Source organism: Mustelus asterias, chromosome 24, assembly GCF_964213995.1.
Source record: "Mustelus asterias chromosome 24, sMusAst1.hap1.1, whole genome shotgun sequence".
NCBI lineage: Eukaryota > Metazoa > Chordata > Chondrichthyes > Carcharhiniformes > Triakidae > Mustelus > Mustelus asterias.
This window is the reverse complement of record NC_135824.1, coordinates 59186903-59209236: the sequence shown is the minus strand read 5'-3', so window position 1 is coordinate 59209236 and position 22334 is coordinate 59186903. Positions and strand designations below refer to the sequence as shown.

General features: G+C 47.4%; 1 protein-coding gene and 1 pseudogene across 1 annotated transcript in view; one reads left to right on the top strand and one right to left on the bottom strand.

Moving 5' to 3' along the window:
- LOC144511117 (serine/threonine-protein kinase PAK 4-like) overlaps positions 1-5099 on the bottom strand; it is a 142676-nt gene extending 137577 nt beyond the window's left edge. The window contains exon 1 of the mRNA XM_078241093.1: positions 5084-5099. The gene's annotated coding sequence lies outside the window, so the exon portion shown is untranslated. The remainder of the gene's footprint in view (positions 1-5083) is intronic.
- Positions 5100-19538: 14439 nt separating this feature from the next.
- LOC144511590 (U2 spliceosomal RNA) lies at positions 19539-19741 on the top strand (annotated as a pseudogene).
- The last annotated feature ends 2593 nt before the right edge of the window (positions 19742-22334 follow it).

Sequence of the window (22334 nt, the reverse complement as noted above, 5' to 3'; positions counted from 1 at the left end):
TTAGTGTCACAAGTAGGCTTACATTCACACTGCAATGAAGTTGCTGTGAAAATCCCCTCTTCGCCACACTCCGGCGCCTGTTCGGGCAAGGGAGAATTTACCATGGCCAATTCACCTAACCCGCACATCTTTCGGACTGTGGGCGGAAACCGGAGCGCCCAGAGGAAACCCACGCAGACACGGGGAGAACGTGCAAACTCCGTGCAGACAGTGACCCAAGCTGGGAATCGAACCCGGGTCCCTGGCGCTGTGAGACAGCAGTGCTAACCACTGTGCCACCTGGTTTGTCTCTTATCTTGCACAAAGGACTAGCTCACTCAGTACAGACATCAAACTTGGAACATTATGGAATCTTGCGCTGTGCAATTTTGAGAGATAATGGAATGGTGCTCTTAAAGAAATTGGCATTTATACAGCAGCTTACCCACGTCCTTGGGACATCTTAAAAGCAGTTTTACAACCAGTGAACTACTTTTGAATTTCAGCCACTACTTTTATAGGCGCTGTGTGTGCAAATGGGAGCACTACCTAGCACAAAGGAAGATGGCTGTGGCCGCTTGGGGCCAATCAGCCCCAGAACATCACTACAGGAGTTCCTCAGGGCAGAGTCCTGGGCACAACCATCTTCAGCTGCTTTATCAATAACTCTCCAACGTCTGTGTAGGTTTCCTCCCACAGTCCAAAGATGTGCGGGTTAGGTGGATTGGCCATGTTAAATTGCTCCCGAGTGTCAAGGGGACTAGCTAGGGTAAATGCATGGCGTTATATGGGGGATAGGGCCTGGTTGGGATTATGGCCAGTGCAGACTCGATGGGCCGAATGACCTCCTTCTGCATTGTAGGAGTCTATGATTCTGTTAGGTTAGAAGTGGAGATGTTCACTAATGACTGGATGTTCAGTACCACTCAACTCCTCAACTGCTGATGCAGAGAGTGCTCGAATGCAGTAAAACCGAGACATTCAGGCTTAGGCTGTTAAGTGGCAAGTAACATTTGTGCCACACAATTGCCAGGCAATGGCCATTTCCAACAAGAATTCAAACACCATACCTTCCCCCTCCCCCCCCTCCATTCTGCCCTTCAGATTCAACAGCATTACTATGGCTGAATCCCCCAATGTCAACATCCTGGGAGGTTACTATCGACCAGAAACTTAACCGGACCAGCTACATAAAATACCAGGTCAAAGGCTGGGAATTCTGTGGCAAGTAACTCACCTCCTGACTGCCCAAAGCCGGTCCACAGTCTACAAGGCACAAGTCAGGAGTGAGATGGAATACTCTCAACTTGCCTGGATGGGTGGCACAGTGGTTAGCACTGCTGCCTCACAGCGCCAGGGACCCGTGTTCAATTCCGGCCTCGGGTCACCGTCTGTGTGGAGTTTGCACGTTCTCCCCGTGTCTGCGTGGGTTTCCTCTGGGTACTCCGGTTTTCTCCCACTCTCCAAAGATGTGCGGGTTAGGTTGATTGGCCATAGTAAATTGCCCCATGGTATCAGGGAGAATTAGCAGGGTAAATATGTGGGGTTAACAGGATAGGGCCTGGGTGGGATTGTGGTCGGTGCAGACTTGATGGGCCGAATGGCCTCCTTCTGCACTGTAGGGATTCAACGAATGCAACTCCAACTACACAAGAATCTCAATACCGTCCAGGGCAAAGCCCCTCTTGATTAGCATCCACCACCTTCAACATTCACTTCCTCCACCAATGCACACAGTGGGAGGAGTGGTACCGTGTACCATCTACACCAAATCACCAAGGCTCCTTAAACCACACCCTCCGCCACATAGAACAAGGACAGCAAGTGCATGGGAATACCACCATCTACAGGTTCCCCTTCAAGTCCCATATTATCCTGACTTGGAAACATATTTTTCTGTTTATATCCAATTCAATCCAATCAAAGTCTCAACAAGAGACACATTCCAGATCCGAGCTGACAAGACAGGCTCACCACTTCCTGTCTTGGGTTTGATCTACAAGATCCAAGCTCATTGGAGCAGGGAATGCACCTCCTCCAAGGCTTGATCACATTTGCATCTTAGCCAAAAGGCCGAGATGCCGTTTTTAAAAATATTGCTTCCAAAGATCCTCAGTGCAACCTCATGACTTGAGCCAAGTTAAGGACAGCAAAACTACACTTGATCTTAGCCAAAAAGGCTGAGAAGCGAACATATTGCCATTCTTCACTGCTACTGGATCACAATCCTGAAACTCCCTCCCTCACAGCGCTATGGGGGCACTCCAGCTCACCACCATCTTAATAAGGAACGGGCATTAAATGCTGGCCTTGTCAGCGATGGCCACATCCTATGAACAAAGATTAAAAAACTGCCAAATAATCCATTTTGGAGTTAGTCAAGGTCTTGGAAACAGAAAATAAGCTCAAATCAGCAGATCACGGGTTCAGATTAATAAGCAACAAATTTAGCATAGTTTAAAGAAATTGGTCACCGTATAAAAGAGCTGTTAACACATTGGTGAAATCTAGAATACTTGAGGCACCAATACGACAGTAAAAAATGCTTCAAATGGGGAAACTGTGGGATCCTTCCAAGTGGAGAAACTAAAATAACCTTTCTCACCCTCCATGCGCGCGATCTTGTAAGGCAGAAACACGGTGAATTCACCCACTATGCCACTGGGAAAAAGCATCAAATTAAACTAATAGAAATCGCTTGGACTACATGCTTTCAGACTGTTCATTATGAAAATTAATACAAGGATGCGAGGATGAATTAAAGACACCCCGAGGCAGGATGTTAATCAGGAGTTGGTTATTTTAAAGTTGATTATCCCCATTAAAACAAAGCAAGATTACATTAAATCGTGGTTCGAATTTCAATCATGTTCACTGTCCTTCCTCAAGTTACTGATTCTTCTTGGGGCACCTTTGTTCCTTCCAATATCTTGTCTGTGACTGTCAGTGCAGTGCAGGTTAGCTCACGCCCGCCCTCACTGATTGAACACCCACGCACTGTAGCAGACCGCTTTTATCCAAGGATATACTGGCACTGGAGGGGGTGCAGAGGAGATTCACTAGGTTGATTCCGGGGTTGAGAGGGTTGGCTTATGAGGAGAGACTGAGTAGACTGGGGCTATACTCATTGGAATTCAGAAGAATGAGCGGGGGATCTTATAGAAACATATAAAATTATGAAGGGAATAGATAAGATAGAAGCAGGGAAGTTGTTTCCACTGTCGGGTGAAACTAGAACTAGGGGTCATGGCAGCAAAATAAGGGGGAGCAGATTTAGGACTGAGTTGAGGAGGAACTTCTTCACACAAAGGGTTGTGAATCTGTGGAATTCCCTGCCCAGTGAAGCAGTTGAGGCTAACTCATTGAATGTTTTTAAGGCAAGGATAGATAGATTTTTGAACAAGAAAGGAATCAAGGGTTATGGTGAGCGAGCGGGTAAGTGGAGCTGAGTCCACGAAAAGATCAGCCATGATCTTACTGAATGGCGGAGCAGGCTCGAGGGGCCAGATGGCCTACTCTTGCTCCTAGTTTTTATGTTCTTATTAGATAGGGAATCCTGGATGACTCATTTTGCCCCTTCAAAGTACCAAAGTCAATTGGAGCAATTCGTTTGGACTATAATTCATTAAATTCATCACCACAGGAAGTAGTAGCCAAAACATTGAATGAATTCAAGAGGCGGCTGGATATAGCACTTGGGGCAAATTGGATCAAAGGTTATGGGGAGAAAGCAGGATTAGGCTATTGAGTTGGATGATCAGCCATGATGATCATAATGAATGGTGGCGCAGGCTCGAAGGGCCGAATGGCCTCCTCTTGCTCCCATCTTCTATGCTTATGTTTTTCTGCTATCTGAGGGCCGAATGGCATTTTCTAAATCTGCATCTACTTTGCGATCTAATCATGCACAAACAATCTAGGCGGACAGGAGCGTGCCACTGGGTGTCACAGCAATCAGATAAGCAAACAAACTAAAAGCGTTCCAGAATCTCTTCCACACAAATCTGCTGGCTGGGCCATTGAGGAGGGACAGGGAGGGATCCGAGCTATTTTCCCTGGAGGATTTAATTTGGAAAATTTACTCCTTTACACCACAATCGTGGCATGAATAAACTGTACGGGGAGGGAGTTTATCCAGAGTGGTGAGGAAGTGGAACTCGCTACCACACATTGCTGGAGCAAATAACACATGCGTGTAAGGGGAAGCTTGATAAACACAAGGACAAAAGGAATAGATGACATGCTGGCAGGATTAGACCAACGAGGGATGGAAGGAGGTTCTTGTGGAGGAAACACCAACATGGGAGCAGCTGGGTTGTGTGACCTATTTCTGTGTTGTGAGTTCTATTTAATCCTTAGCCAACCCGTCGCAGTTTGGACTAACAACATACATGATGTGGAGATGCCGGTGTTGGACTGGGGTGAACAAGATGAGAGGTCACCAGGTTATAATCCAACAGGTTTATTTGAAATCTCAAGCTTTCAGAGTGTCAAATCCATAGAATCCCTACAGTGCAGAAGGCGGCCATTCGGCCCATCGAGTCTGCGCCCACCACAATCCCACCCAGGCCCTATCCCCATAACCCCACCTATTCACCCCGATAATCCCCTTGACACAAAGGGGCAATTTTAGCATGGCCAATCAACCTAACCTGCTCATCTTTGGAGTGTGGGAGGAAATCGGAGGAAACCCACGCAGACACGGGGAGAATGTGCAGACTCCACGCAGACAGTGACCCAAGCCGGGAATCGAACCCGGGCCCCTGGTGCTGTGAGGCATCAGTGCTAACCACTGTGCCACCGTGCCGCCTCCGAGGGCAGAATCTGATGGATAGGGGGGTTGTGATAAGCACTGAGCGCCTTTTGATGCAGTTCAGAGCCCTGGAGAATTTTCATTTTGGGATGACAGTGCAGCATCAATGTCAATAGACGATTTAATGATTCCGAGTGTGGGAGGACGGCCTTTTTATTTGCCTGCCTCGGATCAGATGGGAATGAGCTTCTTTTAGGTTTAAAACACTGCCTAAACCCACCCTTCAAGCGCTGCACTTGTTGTAGACAATATTTTGAGATAAGGGGGAAAACAGAGAGAAAAAACACATACCTGAATGTTAACACAGGAAGATGTTCGAGTCCCTGTATTCTAAAGCTCAAGTGTTCCACTGTAGCCTTAAGCTACACTCTCCAACGCAACACTGCTTGCTTCTCAGCCCCAGGGGCACACATTGAACGTGATCCAACCGCTTCCCCACGGAGAACAAGAGTGTAACACTCCAACTGCTCTCACACACACTGACATCCAGCTGAGTGCAGGGAAGGCCAAGAGCTGAAATTAGGATAAGCAACCGCTGACGAGAGATCCCAGGGAGAGCACCAAGGCACCGTGTCTGTGTGGTTGTGGGGGGTGGGGGGGGGGGGTAAAACGGCCTTAAAATAAGTGTCTTCGGCTTTCGTGAGACCCTCTCAAGTTAAACCAGCTGTTGCAAAAACCTCCTCATTTCACAGAACACCACCTGCAGTAGATTATGTTTCCGCGCTCAACTATATTTAACACTTGGCCATTTTGTGAGGCTACACTCTCATGTTGTGAAGGTTACGAGGGGAAAACTGTACAAATGTCCCAACACATTCCATCATTCCGGATTCCTCCAGTGGGAAAGACGGCAGGTGCGCTGATAAAATATTGGCCATGGGTAGTAAATGTCAGCACGATTGGCAGAACAGAATCGGCAACTTTCACAGTTGCAAACTACTTGCATTTATATAGCGCCTTTTAAATGTGGTAAAATGTCCCTGGAAACTTTCCAGGAGTGCCTACCGACAGAATCTCACACCCAAGCCACATGAGGCAGCAGAGAATTTTGCTTATTTTTCCTTTAAGTAATTAGAATCCCTACAGTGCAGGAGGCGGCCGTTAGACCCAACGAGCCTGCACCGAAACAACCCCACCCAGGCACTGTCCCCATAACCCCATGTATTTACCCCACTAACCCCCCCTGACACTGAAGGTGCAATTTACCGTGGCCAATCCACCTAAGCTGCACATCTTTGGACTGTGGGGGGAAACCGTAGCACCCGGGGGAAACCCACGCAGACACGGGGAGAACGTGCAGACTCCATATAATCAATGACCCAAGCCGGGAATCGAACCCGGGTCCCTGACGCTGCGAGGCAGCAATGCTGCCCCTTGTAAAATGATTTGAAATATCATAATGCAATAGCTGGGACACACAGCAAATTGTAACACTGCCCTTTCCCTTTGAAGGGACGGAACTGAAGCCAGGCCAAACTGGCGCAATAAAGTTTGATTTTTCTGATGATTGTAAGGGTTCCACAACAAAATAAGGTTGAAGCGATCTCAACTCGGGGCGGCACGGGAGCACAGTGGTTCACAGCTCCAGGGACCCGGGTTTGATTCCCGGCTTAGGTCACTGTCTGTGTGGAACAGAACAGAACAGCACAGTACAGGCCCTTCGGCCCTCGATGTTGTGCCGAGCTTTGTCCGAAACCAAGATCAAGCTATCCCACTCCCCATCATTCTGGTGTGCTCCATGTGCCTATCCAATAACCGCTTGAAAGTTCCTAAAGTGTCCGACTCCACTATCACAGCAGGCAGTCCATTCCACACCCCAACCACTCTCTGAGTAAAGAACCTACCTCGGACATCCCTCCTATATCTCCCACCATGAACCTTATAGTTTATGCCCCCTAGTAACAGCTACATCCACCAGAGGAAATAGTCTCCGAATAGAGTTTGCACATTCTCCTCGTGTCTGCGTGGGTTTCCTCCGGGTGTTCCGGTTTCCTCCCACAATCCAAAGATGTACGGGTTAGGTTGATTGGCCATGTTAAAATTGCCCCTTAGTGTCCTGAGATGCGTAGGTTAGAGGATTAGCGGGTAGATATGGAAGTAGGGCCTGGGTGGGATTGTGGTTGGTGCAGACTCGATGGGCCAAATGGCCTCTTTCTGCACTGTAGGGTTTCTATGATTCTATGAACTCGAATCCTCAACACAAGAATAATAATTATTTTTCTCTTCTGATTTCGCGAGACTGATGCTTATTGCAGTTTTTAAAGAGAGTGGTGAATCCTTTTTCTAAATAAAACACTTACCTATACAAATACACCTTATTTCAACGTTACTTCCCTCCCTGCAGCTGACGAGTGACAGCAACCAAACTATGTCAGCGATACTGCCTAATCTGCCCAATTTGCTTAGCCTGTCTGTCAGGTTTTTTGCAATGTACGAAAACTTAACAGATTCAATAGACATTTTGGAATAACTCCACTGGCACTCAGGTGTCTAGAGTAAATGACTCAGGATGCAGAAGAAGATCTGCTGCATTACCGATCTATTCCAAAGGACACTTGCTTTGCTTTGGGCAAAGCCACAGGATATGCAAGACCATCAATGTAACAGCACGTCCCAGTGGCTGTCCGTAACGGGCAAGGTGCAGACCAGCCTGCGTGTGCATAACTCAAGAGTGTCCAAAGTTAGATGTGATTCTGCAATTGGACAAACACTTGCCAGATAATTCTCAGTGTGAAGAAAGGACAAACAATATTCCAGCACAGGAACAGGCCCTTCGGCCCTCCAAGCCTGTACCGACCATGTTGCCCGACTGAACTAAAACCCCCTACCCTTCCAGGGACCATATCCCTCTATTCCCATCCTATTCATGTATTTGTCCAAACACCCCTTAAAAGTCACTACCGCATCTGTTTCCACTACCTCCCCCGGCAGCGACCACTCTTTTAAAAAAAAACTTGCCTCGTACATCTCCTTTAAACCTTGCCCCTCGCACCTTAAAACTATGCCCCTTAGTAATTGACTCTTCCACCCTGGGAAAAAGCTTCTGACTATCCATCCTGTCCATGCCCCTCAATCTTGTAGACTTCTATCAGGTCGCCCCTCAACCTCCGTCGTTCCAGTGAGAACAAACCAAGTTTCTCCAACCTCTCCTCATAACTAACGCACTCCATGCCAGGCAACATCCCAGTAAATCTTTTCTATACCCTCTCCAAAGCCTCCACATCTTTCTGGTAGCGTGGCGACCAGAATTGAACACTATATTCCAAGTGCGGCCTAACTAAGGTGCTATAAAGCTGCAATATGACGTGCCAATTTTTAAACTTAATGCCCCCAGTACTAAGAGTTATGCTGACAACCAAATTAAGATTCCCAGTCAGGCTCACGGAAGCTACATATATTAATACACAGGACCCTGTTCTTTGCAGACAGTAAGAACAGGTATACACATTGCAACAGTTTCAGCTAAACCAAGTAAGTGAGAGCCATTCGCTGGCTCAACAATTGCCTTGAGCAATCAGGGTCAAACTGCCAGATTTAAATATCAAACAATTTTTGGCAGTTAACTGTCAGTCAACCAGTGAATTCTCCATGGCAATGCCTCTACCAGAGTCTACTTGCCAACCAATCAGTACTTTCCTCTCACACAGTATAGATTGTTTTCCCCTTATAAGGATATACTGGCACTGGAATGGGTACAGAGAAGATTCACTAGGTTGATTCCAGAGTTGAGGGGGGTGGCTTATGAGGAGAGACCGAGTAGACTGGGGCTATACTCATTGGAATTCAGAAGAATGAGGGGAGATCATACAAAATTATGAAGGGAATAGATAAGATAGAAGCAGGGAAAGTTGTTTCCACTGGCAGATGAAACTAGAACTAGGGGGCATAGCCTCAAAATAAGGGGGAGCAGATTTAGGATCGAGTTGAGGAGGAACTTCTTCACACAAAGGGTTGTGAATCTGTGGAATTCCCTGCCCAGTGAAGCAGTTGAGGCTACCTCATTGAATATTTTTAAGGCAAGGATAGATAGATTTTTGAACAGTAAAGGAACTAAGGGTTATGGTGAGCGGGTGGGTAAGTGGAGCTGAGACCACAAAAAGATCAGCCATGATCTTACTGAATGGCGGAGCAGGCTTGAGGGGCCTGATGGCCTACTCCTAGTTCTTACGTAGGTATTCTTGCCAAGTGTCCTGATGAATGCAAGATGGAAAGTTGCAACAAGTCTCTTTTTTTTTCCCTCAGTAATACTCAAATTCTTTGGATATCCACTAATTAAATCGAAGGACTACATCACAATGCTTTGATGTTATATACAAAAGAGAGATGATTCTAAATAAAAGTGCAGTCATCATTTTTTTTAAAAACCAATCAATCAATTTGCCAATTCACTTTGATCGATGCCAAATGTGTGTCAAGACAGCAGACTGATCATAATGAGTCAGATAGGTTCTAAAGGGAAAAACTGGCAACATCGTTACATCATTAGGTGTGACACCTTCATTAATAAATGATTAGGACATAAAGCACTATGAATAGTAAGGCTGACAAATGCCAGGATCATGTCTGGACCTGTCGGTAGACTGGTTACTTTGAAATGGTTTTGTTTTGAACAAGTCACATTAAGTGGAGAGAAAAACATCAGCCAGGGCACAATATTGGGGTCTCCATTAATCCAGCGTCTTCCCCATTTCACCTCCTGAAAACCTTGCCCCTCGTGTCTTCTGAGGGCAGTGAAGTGGTGGGATATATGTTCCTCGCACATCCCCTCCCCCTTTGGCATATGAACCATTTTCTCAGAAGATCTTGGATAACTAGTATGACAAGAAATCCATCCCCATTGTCCCAGAATCCAAAGTTACGTGTACATATTCACTAGCACATAGAGACTAGAAGCAGGAAGAGGCCATTCGGCCCTCCGAGCCTGCTCCGCCATGCATTATGATCATGGCTGATCACCAAATTCAAGATCCTGATCCCGCCCTCCTCCCTATCCCTATAGCCCCAAGAGCTCTATCTAATTTCTTCTTGAAATCACACAACGTTTTGGCCTCAACTACTTTCTGTGGGAGTGAATTCCACACATTCGCCACCCTCTGGGTGAAGAAATTTCTCCTCACCTCAGTCCTAAAAGGTTTACCCCTTATTCTCAAGCTATGACCCCTGGTTCTGGACTCCCCCCACCATCGGGAACATTCTTTCTGAATCTATCCGGTCTAATCCTGTTAGAATAAGCACATACAAAATTGGGTTTACAGTTCAGCTCCATGTGGAGTGGAAGCCAACCATTGCACTGTCATTTCACTCAGTCCTGGAAGGTCAAATCATAGAATCCCTACAGTACAGTAGGAGGCGATTCGGCCCATCGAGTCTGTACCGACCACAATCTCATTCAAGCCCAATTCCCGTAACCCCACACATTTACCCTGTTAATCCCCCTGACACTAGGGTCAATTTAGCATGGCCAATCAACCTAACCCACACATCTTTGGATTGTGGGAGGAAATCGAAGCACCTGGACGAAACCCACACAGACACGGGGAGAACGTTCAGACTCCGCACAGACAGTGACCCAAGCCGGGAATCGAACCCGGGTCCCTGGCGCTGTGAGGCAGCAGTGCTAACCTCTGTGTCACCGTGCCGTCAGGGACATTCTTCCTCCGAATGGCTCAGGTCTATCCAAGGACTGCACTTGAATACTGAGCTAATTTGGGTTTGAAGTGCAGGTTGAGGATATTTGCTCCATCACCTCTGTGCCTGGCTAAAGTAATCTAAAACAAACCCCACTACCTCGTGTTCTCCCCAGAGCCCTGTAGCTGCCTCCTCTGCAAATATTTGGCCAATTCCTCTCTTCAAAGTTGCAATGACCTTGCTCTCAACCACTCCCAGTGGCAAAGCCTACCATGCTCAAACTTCCCTCTGTTTGAGGACAGCACAGTGGTTAGCACTGCTGCCTCTCAGCTCCAGGGACCCGGGTACAATTCCGGCCGTGTGTGTGTGTGTGGAGTTTGCATGTTCTCCCCGTGTCTGCGTGGGTTTCCTCCCACACTCAAGATGAGAGAGTTAGGTTGTTTGGCCATGGTAAATTGCCACTTCGTGTGTAGGTTAAACAGATGAGCCATGGTAAGCGTGTGGGGTTACGGGGATAGGGCAGAGTGGTTGGCCTGGGTAAGATGCTCTTGTTGGAGAATCAGGGCAAACGCAGTGGCCCAAATGGCCTCCTTCTGCACTGTAGGGATTCTACGAGATAACTCCTCTTTCTATTCTTAATTTCTTTCTGCTGTAAGGCAGAATTGGAAAGGCACAGACATCTTCAATGGACAGGTGGGTTCTCAATTTAACATTGCAACCGAAAGACAGCATCTCCCTCGGTACTACATTGGAGTGTCAGTCAGACTGTGCGCTGAACACTGGTCTCTGGAGTCAGACTTCAATAAGAAGTTTAACAACATCAGGTTAAAGTCCAACAGATTTATTTGGTAGCAAAAGCCACACAAGCTTTCGGAGCTCCAAGCCCCTTCTTCAGGAGAGGGAATTCTGTTCACAAACAGGGCATATAAAGACACAGATTCAATTTACATGAATAATGGTTGGAATGCGAATACTTACAGCTAATCAAGTCATTTTTAAAAACCTGTTGGACTTTAACCTGCTGTTGTTAAACTTCTTACTGTGTTTACCCCAGTCCAACGCCGGCATCTCCACGTCAGACTTCAACACAGAACCTCCCGAGTGGGGCAAGAGAGCTACCAACTGAACCAAAACTAACATCTATACAAGCTCCTTTCTCACTCAAAACATTATGAAGCACCTCACTGCTAACAAGTCACTTCCAAAGTGCAATATCCATTCTAATGAAACCACACACAACAAACAAGATGGAATAAATTGCAGGAAGGTGAACGATTCAGCACATTCTCCCCGTGTCTGCGTGGGTTTCCTCCGGGTGCTCCGGTTTCCTCCCACAGTCCCAAAGACATGCTGGTAAGGGTGCATTGGCCATGCTAAATTCTCCCTCAGTGTACCCGAACAGGCGCCAGAGTGTGGCGGCTAGAGGATTTTCACAGTAACTTCATTGCAGTGTTAATGTAAGCCTACTTGTGACAATAGTAAATAAACTTAAACTAATATCACGAAAAATCCACTCCAGTTAAGCTTAAGTGATGAATGCTAGCTGGGATTCCCCGTTCTCTGTCAATAAAACGGAAAGTGATATTGAGACCAGGATAAGGTCAGCCATGATGATAAAAGGCAGAGTGGGCTCGATGGGCTGAACTGCCTGCTCCTAATTCTTACGTTCCCATGATACAGCAATCCCTCACCATCAGAATAGATTAAGTGATGGTTCTCGTAAGGAATGGTGGAGCTGCCCGTACAAGCCCCACCGTCTGCTCCTGCATTTATTTCTTGTCCATCCCACTGTTTAAAATGCCAGGTCAGTCATAGAAGGCGACACTTGGCAACGATCAGCTAGATAGCCAACATCTTGTCCCAAAGGTAGGGGAGTCTAAAACTAGAGGCATAGGTTTAAGGTGAGAGGGGAGAGATACAAAAGGGTCCAGAGGGGCAACTGTTTCACACAGAGGGTGGTGAGTGTTTGGATCAACCTGCCAGAGGTAGTAGAAGATGCAGGTACAATTTTGTCTTTTAAAAAGCATTTAGACAATTACGTGGGTATAGAGGGATGTGGGCCAAATGTGGGCAATTGGGACTAGCTTGGGGTTTTAAAAAAATGGGCGGCATGGACAAGTTGGGCCAAAGGGCCTGTTTCCATGCTGTAAACCTCTATGACTCTATGGCCTACTCCTGACTCAGAGTGTCACCGGCTAAGCAAGATGACATTTAAAACTCTCCATGATACAACTCCACGGGTCAGACTCACTGAAAGCAGCACCTTACTAATCAGATACTAATGAACAAATCATTCAAAACACGCAGCCATCCCTGCTCCCAGCACCGTGTTAAATGCTGATGAGGGACATTAACACCTACCAGAGATTTAACACCCGATGTGTAATTATCTACCTTTAAATGGGACAGGTGCAAAGTAAATCCTAACAGTCCAATGGCTTTTCCTCACCACTGCTAACTCCCTGCAGCATTACAGTACAAAGTCCCTCTGTTACCTCAGCTAGAAGCTTTAACATTTAGAACCAACTACAGGGAGCTGGCAATTACAGCTGGGCTCAGTCTCCTACTCACTCAACATCCATTTCCAGCATTGAGCAGGAGCCCAGGCTTATTTCAGAGATAACTGTAGCATCTGTGCTACAATCCCAGATGTGGAGATGCCGGCGTTGGACTGGGGTGAACACAGTAAGAAGTCTCACAACACCAGGTTGAAGTCCAACCTGTTGTGAGACTTCTTACTACAATCCCAGCCCAGATGAACATAAGGCGACAAGTGCTGGCCAGCTATGTCCCACAGATGAATTTTAAAAAAGGAACGTAAATTCAGTAGGGGTCCTTTTCTCCATTACAGAACTAGGTTTAAGGTGAGGGGGGAAGAGATAGAAAAGGGTCCAGAGGTGCAATTTTTCCCCCACACAGGATGGTGTGCGTCTGGAACAAGCTATAGTAGAGGCAGGTACAATTTTGTCTTTTAAAAAGCATTTAGACAGTTACATGGGTATAGAGGGATATGGGCCAAACGCGGGCAATCATAGAATCCCTATAGTACAGAAGGAGGCTATTTGGCCCATCGAGCCTGTACCGATCCCAACCCACCCAGGCCCTATTCCCGTAACCCCACACATTTACCTTGCTACTCCCCCTGACACTAGGATCAATTTAGCAAGGCCAATCAACCTAACCCGCACATCTTTGGAGTGTGGGAGGAAACCGGTTCACCCGGGAGGAAACCCACGCAGACACGGGGAGAACGTGCAAACTCCACATAGACAGTGACCCAAGGCCGGAATTGAACCCGAGCTCCTGGCGCTGTGAGGCAGCAGTGCTAACCACTGTGCCGCCCTCGACTAGCTTAGTGGTAAAAACTGGGCAGCGTGGACAAGTTGGTTAACCAGCCCTTTATCTTGTTGTTTCTGGGAGTTTGGTTGGACATTCAGGGGACAAGGGTGAACGGGGTGGGGGGGGGGGGGGGGGGGGGGGGGGGTGGGGGGGGGGGGGGGGGGAGACAGGTTTAAGTAGCTGCTTGACAGTGGAGATTCACTAGCAATAATTTCTCTTTTCCAGCGAGAGACAAAGCAAAGAATGGCAGAAAATTGTGACCAAATGAGGTGGCAGGACCTCAAGTGACAGCCCTTTCCCAAACTAAATGAATAAAATATTAAGTATCAGCTTTTCATAACTGTACAGGCCAGATTAAGCTGATCTTTCTCATCACCCTATCTGCACCCCACCTTTCCCTTCTCTCCTATGTACCGTATGAATGGGGAAGCACAGTGGTTAGCACTGCTGCCTCAGCACCAGGGACTTGGGTTTGATTCCCAGCTTGGGTCACCGTCTGTGTGGAGTTTGCACGTTCACCCCGTGTCTGCGTGGGTTTCCTCCGGGTGCTCCGGTTTCCTCCCACAGTCCAAATTATATGCAGGTTAGGTGGATTGGCCATGCTGAATTGCCCCTGTGTGTCAGGGCGACTAGCTAGGGTAAATGCATGGGATTATGGGGATAGGGCCTGGATGGGATTGTGGTTGGTGCAGACTCGATGGGCCGAATGGTCTCCTTCTGCACTATAGGATTCTATGAACGACATGTTTTGTCTTACAGCACGCAAGAAACAAGACTTTTCACTGTATCCAACACATGTGACAATAATAAAATCAAAAGAGCACATTTATAAGGCATTCATTTGTCGCTAAACAGACCTTCCGGGGTCACTGACGTTTGCAGATAGAAACCAAGTCAATAGGAGTTGAGCGACACACCAGCATGAGCTGGGGTTAGGGTTAGGGGAATGGGTGCTGGGGGGGGTGGGGGGTGGCGGTGGAGTTCGCATTGCTTCTGAATAAAGCTTTGAACTGTTTATTTCCATCCCAAACAAACAGCTGTTTGATCTTTTCCACTGCAGAAAAGTCTGCACAACAGGGGATGCGGCTGCAAAGATAATGAAATAGAGCGGACCATCTTAGGTCAGAGCGAGGGAGGGGCATTAGGACAAAGCAAACATCCACACCGACTGCAGATACCACACAACTGCTGATTAAAGCTGCAATGCTCCAGACCTCACTGGAAATATCTTCTCGAAAGACCCCCGATTCTTTTCATTAGATTGGCAAAATTACTGCACGACAGAGGCGAGAGAAAATAGGCAAAAGCTGCTTTTACACCGGACTATAATCATAGAGTCCCTACAGTGCAGAAGGAGGCCATTCAGCCCATCGAATCTGCACCGACCACAATTCCACCCAGGCCCTATCCCCATAACCCCTTGCATTTACCCTAGCTAGCCCCCCTGACACTAAGGGTCAATTTAACAATCAACCTAACCCGCCCATCTTTGGACTGTGGGAGGAAACCGGAGCACCCGGAGGAAACCCACGCAGACACGGGGAGAATGTGCAAACTCCACACAGACAGTGACCCAAGCCAGGATTCAAACTCGGGACCCTGGCGCTATGAGTCAGCAGTGCTAATCACTGTGTCACCGTGCCGCCCTTGGGTAGCGGGGGATCCAGCTTCTCACTGTTGAATTCAACATCCTTCTCCCAGTGGGAAGAGTCACAGACAACATTTTTCCTTGTGCGATCCTCAGTTCTTCCATCAGGAGAGAGGGGGTTCGAATCCTGCTAAACGGAAATTGGAGGGAGGCAGGTGCATTGACCTGGTTCGCCAAGCCCCGAGCCACAGAAATGTCCAATTGACAAGTGCCCAGAAACTTCATTCAACCTGGCACCCGCTGGGACCATCCTGGATTTGCAGCCATTGATTTACCCTGTGTTTGAGAGTCAAAGCCTAAATCAGTGAAACTTTTCTGGGAGGCAACTTTTCTGGGAGGCATCCTTGCTGGGAAGCACTACCGTGGAGTTTTCTGGATTGACACAGAATGCCAACCGGCACCCGGAGCAGCTCTTGGGTTGCTGGCCAGGTCAGAGGTCTGGCTCCACTGATGGTGCCAACTGAGTGACCCGATTTTGTATTAAGCCTATGGCTCAACCTCACTGGTCCAACACAGCAGAGACCTAGGTCTCCATCCATTGCAAAGGGCCAGAGACACCAGCCACAGCCTTGAATGGGTCCCAAAAACATAATTCAGAAAACACCCAAAAATAGTTCATAGAAATCACAGAATCCATACGGTGCAGAAGAGGCCATTCAACCTATCAAGTCTGCACTGACTCTCCAAAGAGCATCCTATCCTGGCCTTCTCCCTTGCAACCCTACACATTTACCATGGCTAATTCACCCAACCTATACATCTTGGGACACTAAGGGGCAATTTAGCATGGCCAATCCACCTAATCTGCACATCTTGGGACACTAAAGGGGCAATTTAGCATGGTTAATCCCCATGGCTAACTTGCACATCTTTGGACAGTGGGAGGAAACTGGGGCACCGGAGGAAACCCATGCAGACACGGGGAGAAGTGTGCAAACTCCACACCGAGTCACCCAAGCCAGGAATCAAAGGCAGCAGTGCTAACCACTGTGCCACCCACAGGTTCCCACTTCTGGGGATGTCCAATCTTGGGAATCATAAATATGGGTGACTAATTCAACCCAATAAGGAATTCAGAATTTCCTCACCCAGGGAATGGCAAGAATGTGAACTCACTCCCGCAAGGAATTTTTGAGGCAATTAGTATTGATGCAACAGGGGTAGTTAGTCAAGTGAACGAGGGAGAAATGAATTTAAGGATATGCTGTTAGGGAGAGGTGAAATGGAGTGGGAGGAAACTCACATGGAGCAGAAACACCAGTAAAGACTAGTTGGGTGAGACAGTTCGGTTCAATGCTGCAAAACTCTCCCTAACGCTGAAAGCAGAACCCGAAAGAGTGTGGATCACAATCTGGACAGAAGTAATTTTAAAAGGACACAGGGATTAAGGTGATTGAGACAAATGAGGTTTAACAGTGAAGTGTAGACAGATCTAATGGATGGGACGCTGGTTTGCGTAATGGAGTGGGCTATGTTCACAACTCTTTGTAGTTCCTTGCGGTCTTGGTCAGAGCAGGAGCCATACCAAGCAGTGATACATCCGGAAAGGATGCAGCACGGTGGCACAGTGGTTAGCATTGCTGCCTCACAGCGCCAGGGCCCCAGGTTCAATTCCAGCCTTAGGTGACTATCTGTGCGAAGTATGCACATTCTCCCCGTGTCTGCGTGGGTTTCCTCCGGGTGCTCCGGTTCCCTTCCAAAGATGTGCGGGTTAGGCGGATTGGCCATGCTAAATTGCCCCTTAGTGTCAGGGGGACGCACAGGGTAAATAAGTGGGGCTAAGGGGATAGAGTCTGGGTGGGATTGTTGTCGGTGCAGACTCGATGGGCTGAATGGCCTCCTTCTGCACTGTTGGGATTCTATGATTGTCTGATTTTCCCGAGAGCAACTCACACTCTAAGTCAAATGAGATTCTTCTGTTATAATGTTAAATACTACAAGTTAAGATGGATCGGGTTAAAGCACAATTGTGACAAAGCGAAGCACATTAAACCCCGCCCTACCCAAAATGGCTGAGCCACTGAACTGCCCACTCAGGACCAGGAGTTAGCGACAGACAGCTGGGGAAATATAGAGCAATGGACAGCGCCTGATCAAACTTTAGCAACAAAAGCCCACCAACGCCTCTACTTTCTCAGGAGGCTCAGGAAATTTGGCACGTCAGCTACGGCTCTCATCAATTTTTACAGATGCACCATTGAAAGCATCCTTTCCAGATATATCACAGCTTGGTTATGGCTCCTGCTCTGCCCAAGGCCGCAAGGAACTACAAAAGATTGTGATCGCAGCCCAGTCCATCACACAAACCAGCCTCCCATCCATTGACTCTGCCTACACTTCCCGCTGCCTCGGAAAGCAGCCGGCATAATTAAGGACCCCACGCACCCCGGACATTCTCTCTCCCACCTTCTTCCATCAGGAAAAAGATACAAACGTCTGAGGTCACGTACCAACCGACTCAAGAACAGCTTCTTCCCTGCTGCCGTCAGACTTCTGAATGGACTTGCCACATATTAAGTTGATCTTTCTCTACACCCTAGCTATGACTGTAACACTATATTCTGCACCCTTTCCTTTTCTGCTCCTCCATATACTCTATGAACAGTATGTTTGGTCTGTATAGCACTCAAGAAACAATACTTTTCACTGTATCCCAGTACACGTGACAATAAATCAAAAAACTCTCTTGCTAGAATCAGAGAATCCTACAGTGCAGAAGGTGGCCATTCGGTCCATCGAGACTGCACCAACCACAATCCCACCCAGGTCCTATCCCCGCAACCACATGCATTTAGCCTAGCTAGTCTCCCTGACACTAAGGGGCAATTTAGCACAGCCAATCCACCTAACCCGCACATCTTTGGACTGAGGGAGGAAACCGGAGCACCCGGAGGAAACCCACGCAGACACGGGAAGAACGTGAAGACTCCGCACAGAGAGTGACCCAAGCCGGGAATCAAACCCGGGTCCCTGGCGCTGTGAGGCCGCAGTGATAAACACTGAGCCGCCACGGTGTTTAGGTACAAACCTAAACGTCGGATTTGGAGCCATGCCCTGTGCAGTCGAGTGGCTCGCTGACACTTTCTGGGACTGACAAAGCTGCCGGAATCCCCCATTAAAAAAAAAGTCTTAAAAATTCTCAACAGCTGTTTTTAAACAATATGCCTAAAGCTTAACGGACTCCAGTATTGGACTCAAACAGCCTTTTACTTTTGGTGCAGTTTAAACCCAGCTCCGGAGTAAGTGGATTCCAAGGAGATGGATTATCCTAAAATCTGATCCATGTTTCCCCCCCCCCCTCCTCCCAAACAGAGCCCTGCTGTTGCGGCTGGCCAGGACAGCACATGTGCTGGATAGGTTATCTACAGTTGTCTGGCAATGTGGCGAATGTAAACAATAGGGAGATTAAATTCAGGCCTGCGAGCCCTGAACCAACCAGCCTCCCTACAATTAAAGCTCCCTTACCCCTCCATTCAGCAGCCTGGCTTTGCTCACTGCGCACTCGAGATCACTCCCAGAGATAAATAAACAAACAAGAGACGTTCATCAAGTCAGGTGCTCGCTCTTGGGTGTTTAAAAAAAAAAGGCTGCACAGAATGCCGCGCTGATATCAAATTACAAATCCCTGGCAGGACAGTGTTACCGTGGGAACAGTAAGAAGTCTCACAACACCAGGTTAAAGTCCAACAGGTTTATTTGGTAGCACGAGCTTTCAGAGTGCCGCTCCTTCATCAGGTGAGTGATGACCAGGGCTGCACGGTAGCACAGTGGTGGGGCGGCACGGTAGCACAGTGGTTAGCACTGCTGCTTCACAGCTCCAGGGTCCTGGGTTCGATTCCCGGCTCGGGTCACTGTCTGTGTGGAGTTTGCACATTCTCCTCGTGTCTGCGTGGGTTTCCTCCGGGTGCTCCGGTTTCCTCCCACAGTCCAAAGATGTGCGGGTTAGGTTGTTTGGCCAGGTTAAAAATTGCCCCTTAGAGTCCTGGGATGCGTAGGTTAGAGGGATTAGTGGGTAAACATGTGGGGGTAGGGCCTGGGTGGGATTGTGGTCGGTGCAGACTTGATGGGCCGAATGGCCTCCTTCTGCACTGTAGGGTTTCTATGATTCTATGAGTGAAGAGTTGGGTTCACATCGCTTCTCGGCCTTTTGGCTAAGATCAAGTGTGGTTATGCGGATGCTGCACTTGGTTGAGGTCATTGGGTCAGATTATAAGCTTCATATGTTTCATATGAAACAATTTTTGAAAGCGGTATCTCGGCCTTTTGGCTAAGATGCAAATGAGCTCAAGTCTTGGAGGAGGTATTGCTTTCCCTCCTCCAATCAGCTTGGCTCATGTAGATCAGGCCCAGGACAGGGTAATTTGGTCGCTTGCCCTGTCTTGCCAGCCTGGATCGGAAATGTCTCAACTTGTTGAGACTCTGAACTGGACTTGATTTGATTGAATTGGAAAAGTATAAATAAAAAAAAAACAGGGCACATATAGACACAAACTCAATTACAAGATAATGGTTGGAATGCGAGTCTCAACAGGTAATCAAGTCTTTACATGTGCAGGCAACGTGAGTGGAGAGGGGCAGCCTTCAAGATACACAACAACGCAGAATAGCCAAGTTTTACCAACTCTCACCAACTTTTACAGATGCACCATAGGAAGCATTCTTTTGGGTTGTATCACAGCTTGGTATGGCTCCTGCTCTGCTCAAGACCGCAAGGAACTACAAAAGGTCGTGAATTAGCCCAATCCATCACGCAAACCAGCCTCCCATCCATTGACTCTGTCTACACTTCCCGCTGCCTCAGCAAAGCAGCCAGCATAATTAAGGACCCCACGCACCCCGGACATTCTCTCTTCCACCTCCCTCCGTCGGGAAAAAGATACAAAAGTCTGAGATCACATACCAACCGACTCAAGAACAGCTTCTTCCCTGCTGCTGTCAGACTTTTGAATGGACCTACCTCGCATTAAGTTGATCTTTCTCTACACCCTAGCTATGGCTGTACCACTACATTCTGCACTCCTTTCCTTCTCTATAAACGGTATGCTTTGTCTGTTTAGCATGCAAGAAACAGTACTTTTCACTGTATGTTAATATACGTGACAATAATAAAATCAAATCAAAGTTCTGCACAGATGAGGACAGCCTCAACCGGGATCTTGGGTTCATGTCACATTATCTGTAACACCCACAACTTGCCTGAGCTTGCAAAATTTCACTAACCGTCCTGGCTTGAGAGAATTCACACCTCTTTAACTTGTGCTTAACCCTCTCTCCTGTTAAGACTCGCATTTCAACCATTATCTTGTAATTGAGTTTGTGTCTATATATGCCCTGTTTGTGAACCCAACTCGTCACTCACCTGATGAAGGAGCAGCGCTCCGAAAGCTCATGATTCCAAATAAACCTGTTGAACTTTAACCTGGTGTTGAGAGACTTCTTACTGTGCCCACCCCAGTCCAATGCCGGCATCTCCACATCATGGTTACCGTGGGAAGGCACAGTGACTCCTACATTTCAAAATTAGTTTGCTCAGTCTAGGAAGCTTACTAGAGTCAGTAAGTTCAGTGTTCAACTCATTGGCAAGTGAGTTCAATACAGATAAGTGTGTGAGGGTGATGCATTTTGGTAGGAAGAATAATGCCTGGATAAAGAGGCAGAACAATGTAAAGGAGTACAGATAAACAAATCACTACAAGTAACAATGACTGTTATTAAAGCCATTAAAAAAAGAACTGTGCCTCATTCTGGAAGGACAAAATCAAGCAGGGAAGTTACATTAAACTTGTATCGAGCCTTGGCTAGACCACATTTAAAGTTTGTGTCACAAGTAAGCTTACATTAACACTGACCTACCTACATATGACTCTAGAGCCACCAATATGTGATTGACATTCAACTGACCTCTGACCAAAGGCAACCAGGGATGGGCAATAAATGCTGGCCAGCCAGCGACGCCCATGTCCCAGGAATGAAATTTTTTTTAAAAAATCAACCTCAAAGCTCCTGGAACAGAGGGCCTGTGAATTGCATCATCTGGCCAGCAAAGCAAAATAGGAACCAGAAAACCTTGCACATCAAGGGGAATCTAAAACTAGAGGGCATAGGTTTAAGGGGAGAGATACAAAAGGGTCCAGTGGGACAATTTTTTCCACACAGAGGGTGGAGTGTCTGGAACGAGCTGCCAGAGGGAGTAGTAGAGGTGGGTATAATTTTGTCTTTTAAAAAGCATTTAGAGAGCTACATGGGTAAGATGGGTGTGGAGGGATATGGGCCAAATGCAGGCAATTGGGACTAGCTTAGTGGTTAAAACTGGGTGGCATGGACAAGTTGGGCCGAAGGGCCTGTTTCCATGTTGTAAAACTCTGACTCTTATCAACAAGAACACACAGATAGGTGAAGGTCAGATATTACCTCAGTGAGAGAGACACATTCTCAACTTTTAGTTTATGACAATCAAAACTGGGGGGGGGGGGGGGGGGGTGGCCAGCCTCACCCTCATTAGGAATTTAGAACATTTGGAATTAATTAAGAAAATGTTCCATTTTTAGGGAACACCCATGTGGTGTGGGAATAAATGTAGCCTTTTTGCCTTGTTCTTCCTCTCCTGGGCATGCAGACACAGACAGACAGACAGAGACACACACACAGACAGAGACACACACAGAGGGACTGCACCTTGTAAAGGCAGTGGGACTATCGCACTGTACAAACACATTGGTTTCAAACGCTGTTGTGGTTTGCAGCAGCTTGTCACACTGATTTTCCGTCTTAAAACGGCTACAAAAACACAGATGGGACAAAGTTTAGACAAAAAAAAGACAAACCTTTTACTTGTTCCCCCGTTCAGGCCACCTCCAGCTTGCTGATCTCTCCGGGAGATGAACTGAACTGCAATTCCCATCAGGGTTTAATGAGAAGGGAACCAGG